Source organism: Jaculus jaculus, chromosome 14 (assembly GCF_020740685.1).
Source record: "Jaculus jaculus isolate mJacJac1 chromosome 14, mJacJac1.mat.Y.cur, whole genome shotgun sequence".
Taxonomy (NCBI): Eukaryota; Metazoa; Chordata; class Mammalia; order Rodentia; family Dipodidae; genus Jaculus; species Jaculus jaculus.
In genome coordinates this window covers 31,588,586-31,601,301 of record NC_059115.1, presented here as the reverse complement: position 1 = coordinate 31,601,301, position 12,716 = coordinate 31,588,586, and positions in this window count along the sequence as shown.

The following is a 12,716-nucleotide window of genomic DNA, read 5'->3' as shown; positions in this document are numbered from 1 at the left end:
GTCTTCTCAAAAATAAAAATATAATATAAAAAAATAACTCTCTCTCTCTCAAGTAAACAATGGAGTGAAAAAATATAAAGGTCTGGAGAGCTGGCTTAGCAATTAAAGCACTTGCCTACAAAGACAAAAGACCCAGGTTCTATTCCCCAAGACCCATGTAGGCCAGATGCACAAAGGGTGTATGTGTCTGGAGTTTGTTTGCAGTGGCTGGAGGTTCTTTACCAGTGGTAGCCAGGTAATGTCTGGGGTGTGGAGGCCAACTGAGAGTCGGGGTGCGCGGGCTCCCTGCTGTCCACCCTTCCCTGACGCCAAGTTGCCCCGCTGCTGAGTGGAAAGTGGGTTTTATTCCCTTGCAAACTCAAGAGCCAAAGGGGAACCAGGAAGGCAGTGCTGCCTCCCCTTACACGTGGACACAGACAGGGCAATGGCAAAGGGGAGGGGAGACCCCCAGGACACGGGGGAGGGACAGGGGACTCGCCAGATGATGATCCCGGGATTGGCATCTGGATGCGGTGGCCCAGAGATGAGGATTGTATCAGGGAGTCCACCTAGGCTTCTAGCGGACTGGAAGGAAGACCACTGTGCCCACTGTGAGGAAGAAGGTAGGCTTCTCAGCGCTTGTAGCAGAAGGAAACCCTACCCCTCTCTGCAGATGAATGTCCATGTCTCCAATGGGAATTGGATCAATAAATTCCAATATAGATAAAAGGGAGGCCGAAACACAATGGTATTCTACACAGCAGTAAGAAAAAGTTGACACAATGAAATTTGAAGAAAAATGGTTGAACCTGGAACAGATCATTCTCAGTGAACTTACCCAATCACAGAAAGATAATCACTGCGTAGTCTCACTCATCTGTAGCACCTAACCTGAATCTACCCAAGATGCCAACAGACCCAGCAAGCATCTGGAGGACCAGACAACAGGGTGGGTGGCGAGCGAGGGAAGGGTAGAGGAGGGGGTAAGAGACACAAAGGGCAATGGTACCATAAAATTCTACATCCTAAAGAGCAGACCAAATGGTTGAACCTTCACCAGGCCCTTAGAGGGAACACCTGAGTCACAAGGCACTGGAGAGGGTACGATGAAGACTGACCTTAATCTTCTCCAGCTTCTCCCTCTCTCTCTCTCTCTCTCTCTCTCTCTCTCTCTCTCTCCTCAGTAACTCTTTTATATTACTTATTTTTTCTTCCTTCTCTTAGCGGGCACTGACCTGTAACTCTCCCCTCTCTCTCCCTCCCACTCTCTCTCTCTCACTCTTTTCTCTCTAACTCGATTATATTAGTTATCTTTTCTTCCTTTTCTTAGTGGGCCCTGACCTGTAACTCCCAGTACCAGCAGGTGGCTATCATCCACAATGAGCTTTTTAAAAATTTTTTTATTTAAAAAAATTTTTTTTGTTCATTATTTATTTATTTATTTGAGAGTGACAGACATAGAGAGAAAGACAGATAGAGGGAGAGAGAGAGAGAGAATGGGTGTGCCAGGGCTTCCAGCACTGCAAACGAACTCCAGACGCGTGCGCCCCCTTGTGCATCTGGCTAACGTGGGACCTGGGGAACCGAGCCTCGAACCACGGTCTTTAGGCTTCACAGGCAAGCGCTTAACCACTAAGCCATCTCTCCAGCCCCACAATTAGCTTTTGATCAGAGAGACTTACAAGCTTTCCTAAAAGAATGACAGATTTCTGTCAGAGTACTTGATGACCCACCAAAGGTTAGGGATAAGACTCTACTGCTGAAGACACCATATGTTGTTGGCACATAACATGGAGTGATACGGCTAGAAGCTGGAAGAGAGTCAGTCCCCAGACAGTCAGTGTGTCTAGTGACAGAAGGTGCTACATGGGTGACGGGTAAATGACCAGTATCTGTCCTAGCAATTCATGGTCTAACCTGCTTAATAGCAAATAACCTGTCGTGATGCTCACACAACTGCAATAGTGGCACACAACCATGGTGGGAAGCCAACTGTTCTTGATTTGGCTAACTCGGTGGAATGGGACCCATGGCTGGAGCTGGGAAACAAGTCAGAACCATATCCAAAATGAGCCCACTTTCCATTATCAAACTACCGCCAATCATGGGCTACAAGAGGGCCTACACCTATTAAATTCTCTCTAAAAAATAAAAATAAGCGTTATCCCATTTATCTGCTGCTAACATTACTCTCCGTTGGAGAAACTGCTTCTCCTTTTCAGATAGACACAGATCCTAAGGACAGAACTACCCCATCATACCTCAAAGGGCCCCAGCTGAAGCTAAGAATAACTGGCGAAACAAGCAAGGGTGCTGTTTTCTTGGTGAACCTGGTACCAGCAGAAGGGTGAAGGAGATCAACACAGAGAACAATCAACTCCTACCAATCAGATATCCAGAGACACAGAGGCTCCCAACACCTCATCACTGAAGCAGACCTAAAATGAACTCAACATGGCTCAGGGAAATTTTGCGGAAGAGGGGGCGGAAAGAATGTCAGAGCTGCAGGTTGGGTCATGATACACAGCGACATTTCCTGCTACCCATATCTGAGGGCTACCTCCACAATGCATGACCCATATGCCTCAACAAGGAGAGGCCAGGGGGAGGGGGAGAACATGGAGGAGACTAACAAGGAACCAACTTGAGTATATTTACTGACTACTAAATTAATTAATAAAAAAAAAGCAAAAGAGAAAAAAAGGGAGGCAGAAGTTTGGGTGGGATTTTTTCCTGTCTTCTTCTGCCATATCCCCTGGAGTCCAGCTTTGGTGGCTGGTCCCGGCCCAGTCCACATGGGAGGCGGGGACACGCCCTCACCGCTGGTGGACAGGTGGTTCAGTCCTTATGCAAGCTCCGGACTCTGGTCCCCACAGATGTTGGGCAGGGTGGAGAGTCGGCCCAGCCTGGGAAGGTCTTCCATCCCATGAGGTCACCTGCACCGAAGCCGAGCAGTTCATGGAGCAGGGGTGATCCAGTGAGACACCCTGAGTGCCCTAGGTCTCCAGGTCCGGACTGATGCTCCATCAGTCCGGGAACTTCCTGAAGCCTGGCCTGGAAGGAGAGCAGCAGGTGTTCAGCCTGGAACCTACCCTATGACTTACCTCGGAATGTTTGTTCTGTTTTAGTTCGTTTTGTATTTGGTGGGAGTGTCTCACTGAGGCTCAGACTGAACTATATTTCACCCGGTAGTTCTAGGCTGGACTTGACCTCACCGCAGTCTTTCACCTCGGCCTCCCCAGTGCTGGGATTAAAGGCGTGTGCCACCACACTCGGCATTAAAGAATTTTTATATACTTACAAGCAGAGAGAGAGAGGAGAGAGAGAATGAATGAATGCCAGTGCCTACAGCAGCTGCAAACTCCAGATGCATGCAACATTGTGCATCTCTGTCTTAATGTGAGTACTGGGTAATAGAACCTGGATTATTTGGCTTTGCAGGCAAGCACCTTAACCGCTGAGCCATGTCTTCAGTGCTTTCATTATTATTATTATTTTTTTTCTGGAGAGATGATTTAGCGGTTAAGCACTGTGAAGCCTAAGAACCCTGGTTGGAGGCTCAATTCCTTAGGACCCACGTTAGCCAGATGCACAAGGGGGTGCAGGAGTCTGCAGTTCTTTGGCAGTGGCTAGAGGCCCTTGCATGCCCATTCTCCCCACTCCCCTCTCTGCCTCTTCCTCTCTCTGTCTGCAGCTCTCAAATAAATAAAAATAAACAAAAATTTTTTGAAAAAAATATTATATTTGTTTTTACCTTGGAATTTTTAGAAAAAATATTTAAGGGAGGGAGGGAAGGAGAGAGACAGGGAGACAGAGAGAGATTTTGTGCACCAGGGCCTCTAGCCTATGGAAAGGAGGGGAAAGGTGAGGAAAGGAGAAGGTTGGGAAGAAAGAGGAATTTCTCACCCAAGGAAGAGCTGTCCTGGCCTGGAGGTCCCATCTTGCCCTTTGTTTTCTTTGCAAAGAGGTTGCTTAGGTAAGTTTTCATGCCCTTCTTCTTGGGGCCTTTGAGGAGGGCATCTGGGGTGCCCTTGCTGGGGGAGCAAGTCAGAGAGGGAAAATCTGGGATACCCCTTTTCCCTACATGTCCTCGTCCCCTCCCATCTCCCCTCCATGTTCTCAACCTTCATCCCTGCTGACCTTTCTCGGGAGGGTCCCGCATCTTCCTGCAGTGCCAAGGCCTGGGTCTTCCCATGAAGATGAGCAGAGCAGGGAGTGGGTGGTGGGGTGTCTCCTGTTACAGCTGGGCCCTGTCCTGGTGGAACCCCAGCTTCCTTCTTGGGCACAGGATTCTGGAGACAAACATAGATGCAGAATTCACTTGCAGGCTTATAATGGGGACTCCCCTTAATGGTGTCTACTAGGAAGGGTTGGGTTGTTTCTGGCTTTATGTGGATAATTGGGAATCAGGCCCAGGCCCTCAGACTGTGCAAGCAAGTGCCTTAAACTTCTGAGACATCTCTCCATTCCATCCCCCTTTTGTGGAAGTAAGGTTCAGTCTACACAGGACTGGCTGAAACCCACTATGTTCTCCCAGGCTAGCCGTGAACTCCCAGCCATTGTCCTACCTCTGCTGCCACTTTTCTAAAATCATCATTTCACCACATAGCCCAGGCTGGTCCTCAAAATCACAGCAATCCTTCTGTCTCTGCCTCACAAACTCTGGGTTGCAGGCATTGAGCCACTCTATCCAGGTCCTCAAGGATCAATTCTTTTTCTAGCTATAATTCTCAACACAGTAATATTAAAACAGACAATGAAATGGAAGAAGGGGAGAGAAGGAAGGGAGGTGAATCTATATGGCTGGGTGTGTTGTATGCCCATGATACCAGAGGCTTGGACATGGAGGCTTTTGGACCATTGGTCTCATGAATACAACATTATCTTGAGCAACACAGCAAGACCCCCATGTCAAAAACACAAAAAAGGGGGGTTGGAGAGATGGCTTAGTGGCCCATGGTTTGATTCCCCAGGACCCATGTAAGCCAGATGCACAAGGGTGTGCATGTGTGTGGAGTTCATTTGCAGTGGCTGGAGGCCCTGGCATACCCATTCTCTGTTTCTCTCTATCTGCCTCTTTCTCTCAAATATATAAATAGTACATCTCAAAAATTAAGTTTACAAACAAGAAGGAAGAAAAATAATAGATCATTCTTTTTTCCCATTCTGTGCCTTCAAGGATCCAGGCATGAGCTGGGGAGATGTCTCAGCTTAAAGGGGATTGCTTGCAAAGCCTGATGGCCCTGGCTTGATTCCTCAGTTCCCATATAAAGCCATATGCACATATGCCAAAGACCATGGCCAACCCATTCACATTCTCTCTCTCCATGGAAATTAATAAATAAATTTAATGGGCTGAAGGGATGTCTTAACGGTTAAGGCACTTGCCTACAAAGCCAAAGTATTCAGGTTCGATTCCCCAGGACCTATGTTAGCCAGATGCACATGGTGGCTCACACATCTGCAGTGTGTTTGCAGTGGCTAAAGGGCCTGGCACACCCATTCTTTCTCTCTCTCTCTCTCTCTCTCTCTCTCTCTCTCTCTCTCTCTGTTGTTCTCCCTCTTTCTCTGTCAGATAAATAAATAAAAATGAAGTATTAAAAATAAATAAACTTAAAAAGAATCCAGGCATTTCGGGCAGGGTGGCATAGGCCTGACATACTGAGTCTGAAGCAGGCAGATTGAAGATACAGACTAACTTGGGCTATACATTGAGTTCAAGGCCAGACTGGGCAAATTAGTGAGGCCTTTTCTCAAAATAAAAAGTAAAGAGGAACTGGATGTGGTGGCACACACCTATGGTTCTACCATTCTGGAGGCTGAGTTTGGAGGATTGCTGTGAGTTCAAGAGCAGACTATGGCTACAGAGTGAGTTCAAGGTCAGTCTCGGCTAGAATTAGGCCCCACTTCAACAAATAAAATAGAACAAAAATATTGCTGGGCATGGTGGCACATACCTTTAATCCCAGCACTTGAGAGGCAGAGGTAGGATGATCACCAAGAGTTCGAGGCTACCCTGAGACTACATAGTCAATTCCAGGTCAGCCTTGGCTAGAGTGAGACCCTACCTCAAAAAACAAACAAACAAACAACAACAACAAAAAATGTTTAGAGGACTGGGGCATGGCTAGAATACCCACCTGGCATTCTCCAGTTGAGAACTGGGGAAATGGCTCAGCACTAGAGCATCATTGGTGGTAGTGAGGAGCTGAGGCTGTGGTTTATTTCAAAGCATGGGCCTAGAGTGTGTGAAGGCCTGGGTTCATTGCCTGACACTTACACACATGTTCAATTTAGACAGAGAATGTTCCTGTGGATCTGTATTAATCAGGTACTGAGGGCCACATAGCTGGTTATATGTCCAATTTTATTGGCTGCAGAGATGACGTTGCAGTTAAACACATTTGATTTCAAACCTATATTGCCTGGGTTCAATTGATTTAATTTAATTTTGTTTTGTTTTTTCGAGGGAGGGTCTCACTCTAGCCTAGGCTGACCTGGAATTCACTGTGTAGTCTCATAGGGCCTCAAACTGGTGGTGATCCTCACATATCTGCCTCCCAAGTACTAGGATTAAAGGTGTGCACTACCAAGACCAGCTCAATTTATTTTTAAAATAATTAAGGGCTGGAGAGATGACTTAGCAGTTAAGTTGCTTTCCTGCAAGGCCAAAGGACCCAGGTTTGATTACCCATATGTACAAGGTGGCACATGCACTGGAGTTCCTTTGCAGAGACTAGAGGCCTTGGCACTCCCATTCTCTCTCTCTCTACTTGCTTCTTGTTCTTTCTCCCTCTCTCTTTCATAAACAATCAATCAAACAAACAAACAAATCTTGTTTTACAGAAGTTCAGAGAAGAGAATTCACACAGCTTGAGGACTGAATCGAGGTTCCACATCATTCAGGAGCTCATGAGCTGATCTCCTCTGGGCCAAAGGAGAGGGAAAGCTGGGAGGGGACAGAGGGCAGCCTTGCAGGGGCTCCAGCCTCACCTCCTTGAGCTCCTGCTGCAGCTTGCAGTTGGCTTCTTTGTTCTCATTCAGCTGGTGGTGAGCAGTGGCCAGCTCCTGCTCCAGCTGGCCCACCTGCCCATGCAGCAATGCCTGGTGCTCCTGCAGCTGGAACACTTCTTCTTGGTGCTGCTCCAGGGCCTCCTGCAGCTCTGCCAGGTGCCCACTGGTGCCCTTGACAGAACCCAGGGCATTTGCAAGGGTCTGGAGGGAGTGGACGCACAGAACCTAGAGTGGGGAGTTGGGTTGATGAGCTGGTGTGGTGATGGGGCAAAACCACCATCAGCAACAGTCATTCAGATCCAAGTCTGCAGGGGTGAGTCACTGAAGACCATGGAAATTACTTTTCTGAGTGACCATTAAAAGACTCGGGCATTCAGAAATCCTGGAGTCTGTAAGTACACTAATATACATTGGGACTGTCACTAAACCATTGAGTTAGTAGACATGGTAGCACAGGTTTAAAATCCCAGATACTTGAATTCAAAGTCAGCATGGGCTACAGAATGAGACCCTGGCTCAAAATAAAAAAGTAAAAAGAGAGGCTGAAATGATGGCTCAGTGAATAAAAGTGCTTACTTGTAATGCCAGAGGGACTGGGTTCCTTTTCCCAGTACTCATGTAGAGCTACATGTACACAGTGGTGCATGAATCAGGCCTATTTGAAGTGACAAGAGGCCTAGACATGGCACCACCCCGCTCTCAAGGCCCAGTCAGTTCTGCCCTAAGGAGTCGCCCTTTCTTTTTCAATTCCACCAATCATAGTAATGCTTTAAACCCAATCACAGCCAGAGTCAGTCTAGTCCGGGCAAGGCCAGTCAACCATAGGTTTCTGTTTTTTATCCTAATTCTCCTACTTTCTCCTCTAGGACTCTGTGATGAGGGAAGAGGACTTTTAGATTCTTAATCATCTCTATCTCAGAGGAGACACCCACAGAGGACTGGGCCTGGCGTTTGACAAATGTCCTATGTAGAGATCATTCCTTCCTGGACATCATATATTCCAGGTGTTCCAATAACAGCTAGAGAAATAGGTAAACCAAGTCAAGCTAAAAAGGAGAACATGTGGGGTCAATAAGGGGGTGATAAATGTGGAAGAGGCAGGGAGGAAGAGATTTAACCAGGTCAAATGGCACCCCAAGACTGAAAGGAGATGTGGTTAGAGGTTGTAGGCACTTGCTTGCAAAGCCTGATGGCTGGGCTCAATTCCCCAGTACCCATGTACAGCCAGATGCACAAAGTTGTGCATGCATCTGGAGTTCATTTGCAGTGGCAGGAGGGCCTGGGGCTGCCATACTCACCCTCTGTCTGCCTCTTTCTCACACATATAAATAAAAGTAAGGAATTAAAAAGTAAGATACATTTACACACCCAAATTTTATTAAAAAAAAATGGGTAGAAGAAAAACAGAACTGGGCAGCAGTGATTGCCAAGAAAGGCATGGTGCAAGCAGTTCAGGCAGACAAGGACGAGAACAGAGGGGAGCAGTAAGGAAGTGAGCACAGGGAAGAGAAGACAGGAAAATGAGATGTGGAAAAGGATGGGTGAGAGCCAGGCATGGTGGTCAATACCTTTAATCCCAGCATTTGGAGGCAGAGGTAGGAGGATCTCTGTGAGTTTGCAGCTACACTGATAGTACATACTTAATTCCAGACCAGAGTGAGACCCTACCTCAAAAAAAAAAAATTAAAAAAAAGATGAATGAAGAGGTAACACTTTGCCCCATCACCCGAAAACCCGTCCTAGCACTGAGGCCCCAGCACCCCCAAAGCCCACACTCTGCCTTCAGCTCTGCAATCTCTTCTTCCCTCTCCAGCAAATGCTTCCAACACATTATCAACTCTTTGGTCACAGGCTATTTATTTATTTATTTATTTATTTATTTATTTATTTATGAGAGTGAAAGAGGGAGGGATAGAGAGGGAGAGAAACACAGAGAGACAGAGAAAATGGGCTTGCCAGGGTTTCCAGCCACTGCAAAGGAACTCCAGATGCATGCCCCACCTTGTGCATCTGGCTTACATGGGTACTGGGGAATCGAATGGAGGTCCTTTGGCTTTGCAGGCAAGTGCCATAACTGATAAGCCATCTCTTCATCCCTCCCCTCCTCTTCTTACTCAGGCTTCACCCTCCCATTTGGACCTATTATATAAAGTCCCTCCTCTCATTGCTGGGACACACCCTTATCATGTGGATCATGGCAGCTTGCCCCTGTGCAAAACTCCAGCTCTGACCATCCTCCCAGACTAGGCCGCTGCCTTGCCCATCTGGTTCCTCACCTGCTCAAGTCTTGTCCATTTTGCCACTCAGGTCTCTGCTCTCTTTCCTCTCTGCCCCGCCCCTGAGCAAGTTTTACCCTTATTGCCCTCCAGGCACCATGCCCTCCTGGGTGGGCTCCGCCTCTCTACTTACTCCTCTGCCTCCTCTTGTCCCACCCCTCCTCCAAGAACGACCCCCCACACACTAGGATACATTCTGTCCCTTATGTCAGTCAGGCCCCATAGATAGACCACTCCTACCTTGTCCATCAGTCCCTGGTGTCTATGCATCTAGCTCTCTTGTGAATAAGGTGCTACCCACCCAGGTCATGCCCCATCTCGCTTGCAGCTCAAAGCATGCTCCCCAGGTTTTGCCATCCAGGTTCCCTCCTGGGGCCCCCGCAATTGTCACTCCTCTGTCCTTTCAGGCCTTGCTTCTCAGTCCTAGGCTCCGCCCCCTGTGTTAAACCTAGTTCCTACCCCCAAACCTCTCCTAGACAAGCCCCCTCCCTGAGCGTTAGGCCCCGCCTCCTGAGCTGCCCCGCCCCTTTCCCTCAGACTCCGCCCAGGCTGAGTTTGTTGCTCAGCCCCGCCCTCCCTGAGCCCCGCCCACCCTGCCACTCAGGCCCGCCCACCAACAGAACAACTGACTCCTCCCTTCCCCGCGAGTTCCAGGCCACCCTGAGACTACAGAATGAATTTAAGGTCATCCTGGGCTCGAGTGAGACTCAACGAAGGGCTGGGGAGATGGCTCAATGGTTAAAGATGCTTGCTTGCACAGCCCGTGTTTACAGGTTCCCTTCCCTGGTGTGAGCACCTAAAGCCATGTGCATAAGCTTCTTCAGGTGGTTGTGGGGCATGAAGCCCTAATGCGGACACTCTCTCTCTCTCTTAAACGAATAAAACTTTTTTTTTTTCTTTTTGGTTTTTCCTGGTAGGGTCTCACTCTAGTCTAGGCTGACCTGGCATTCACTCTGTAGTCTCAGGGTGGCCTTGAACTCACGGTGATCCTCCTACCTTTGCCTCCCGAGTGCAGGGATTAAAGGTGTGTGCCACCACGCCCGGCTGAATAAAACTATTTTTTAAAGTAGAACAAAAGTAGGGCTGGAGCGATAGCTTAGTGGTTAAGGTGTTTGCCTGCAAAGCCAAAGGACCCAGGTTTGATTCCCTAGGACCCACGTTAGCCAGATGCCCAAGGGGCCACATGTATCTGGAGTTCGTCTCCAGTGGCTGGAGGCCCTGGCATGCCCATTCTCTCTTTCTCTATTCCTTTGTCAAATAAATAAATAAATATAAAATAAAGTATTTAAAAAAATAAAACAAAACTAGGGCTGGAAAGATTGCTCTGGACTCTAGAGATGGAAACAGAAAGATCAGGAGTTCAAAATCATCCTCAACTACACAGTGTGAGTTTGAGACCAGTCTAGGCTATGAAAGACTTTGTGTCAAAAACATAAACAGCTGGGTGTAGAGTCACAAGCCTTTAATCCCAGCACTCTGGAAACAGGTAGGAGGGTGGATGTGAGTTAAAGGCCAGACTGGGGCTACAGAGGGAGATCCAGGTCAGCCTGAGCTAGAATGAGAATCTATCTCTAAAAAACTAAGAAATACAAAAATAAGTAGGCAGATAGATAAATGACATAGACATATAGAGATAACGGATAGATACAAGCGTGTGGGGAGCAGGGCTGACTCATCTCAGGGCTCAGGAGTCCTGCAATCCCAGCCTGCACACACCTCCTCTCCCCTAACTTTACTAGGCCCTTGTATTTCTGGGACTCTCCCTCATGGGGTGTTAGCTAAGAGTGGGGAAGTGGAAGGGACAGAGCTTAGGGAACTCCAAGGCATTACATGGGGCTGGGCAGACATGAAGGAGGCCATCAGAGCCACTTCAGGTGTCCTTCAGGTCGGGCAGTTCTGGCTGGCCAGGCCTAACCCAAGAAGACTTTAGCTTTATTTCTTCCTTCCTTTCCCCCATACAGACAGCAGCCTGAAGTGTTTCAGAATGGATAATTTCCAACCCACCCATGTGAGGTTCATGACAAAGAACTAGCTGTGGTCTTCTGTGAATGGAAAAAGGGGGTGAGGCCCTCTGGGAGCTGAGGGAGGAGGCAATCTGCTGCCTTAGTTCTTGTGTTTGATGTGCTGCCCTTGAGAATCTAGATTCTCAGAAGGTAAGACTTAAGAAAATGTCTATAAGAGAGCAAGCATGCCAGCAAACACAGTATATCAAACCCACAACTTACTCAGAAGGTAAAATCCAGGGTGTCTGGGGGATGGGGGTTTCCTGTGAAAGCAGTGTCCACTGATAGACAGCACACAGCCAATCTCACCAAGACACTGGAAAGTGCAGAAAGAAGTTTCCACACTGACCTGAGTGTAAGGTCTGTTGATAAGACCTCTCCTGGCAACAACTGTAGGACGAGGTTCTAGAACATGAGGGAGAGGGGGCTGGAGAGCAGTGCAGACCCGCCACAGGGCAGTGTTTTCACCACCTCCCAGTGCTTGCCACAGAGCAGGTATGAGAACAACTGGGAAACAAGGTGTTTTTCCTGTGTTTCACTTGTTTTGAATGTAACCGGTTTGTCTGAAATCTGTCATAATTCAATCTGTAATGCGGGCTGTGTGCAGCATCCAGCTTGCAGTGTTTCTTAAGTATACCACTTATCTCTGAAGAGCTGGCCCAGGGCAGCCCCATCTGTCCTTGGGGCACAGGTGGGATATAAAGTGGAGCCTCTGTATCTGGTTTATGTGGGCCCTGGGGATTCAAACCTGGATCCTTTGTCTTTACAGGAAAGTGCCTTACCTACTGAACCATGTCTCCAGCCCTTGGTCCAGTGTTTTCTTTTTTTTTTTTAATTAATTTACTTTTTATTAACAACTTCCATGATTATAAACAATATCCCATGGTAATGCCCTCCCTCCCCTCTTTCCTCTTTGAAATTACATTCTCCATCATATCCCCTCCCCCTCTCAATCAGTCTCTCTTTTAATTTGATGTCATGATCTTTTCCTCCTATTATGATGGTCTTGTGTAGGTAGTGTCAGGAACTGTGAGGTCATGGATATCCAGGCCATTTTGTGTCTGGAGCAGAACATTGTAAAGAGTCCTACCCTTCCTTTGGCTCTTACATTCTTTCCACCACCTCTTCCACATTAGACCCTGAGCCTTGGAAGGTGTGATAGAGATATTGCAGTGCTGAGCACTACTCTTGTCACTTCTTCCTAGCACCATGGTGCCTTCTGAGTCATCTCAAGGTCACTGCCATCTAAAAAGAGAAGGTTCTCCACCAAAAGTGGCAGTAGCATTAATATATGTGTATGAACATAGTGCTTACTGGGCAGTTTGATAAGGATAGTATATACATTTAGCCACACAGCAGCAGACATTACACCCCTAGGGCTCATGACTACCCCTGTTTTACATTTTCAGAATCAGAGATGTATTCCCTCCCCTGGTGAATGCCG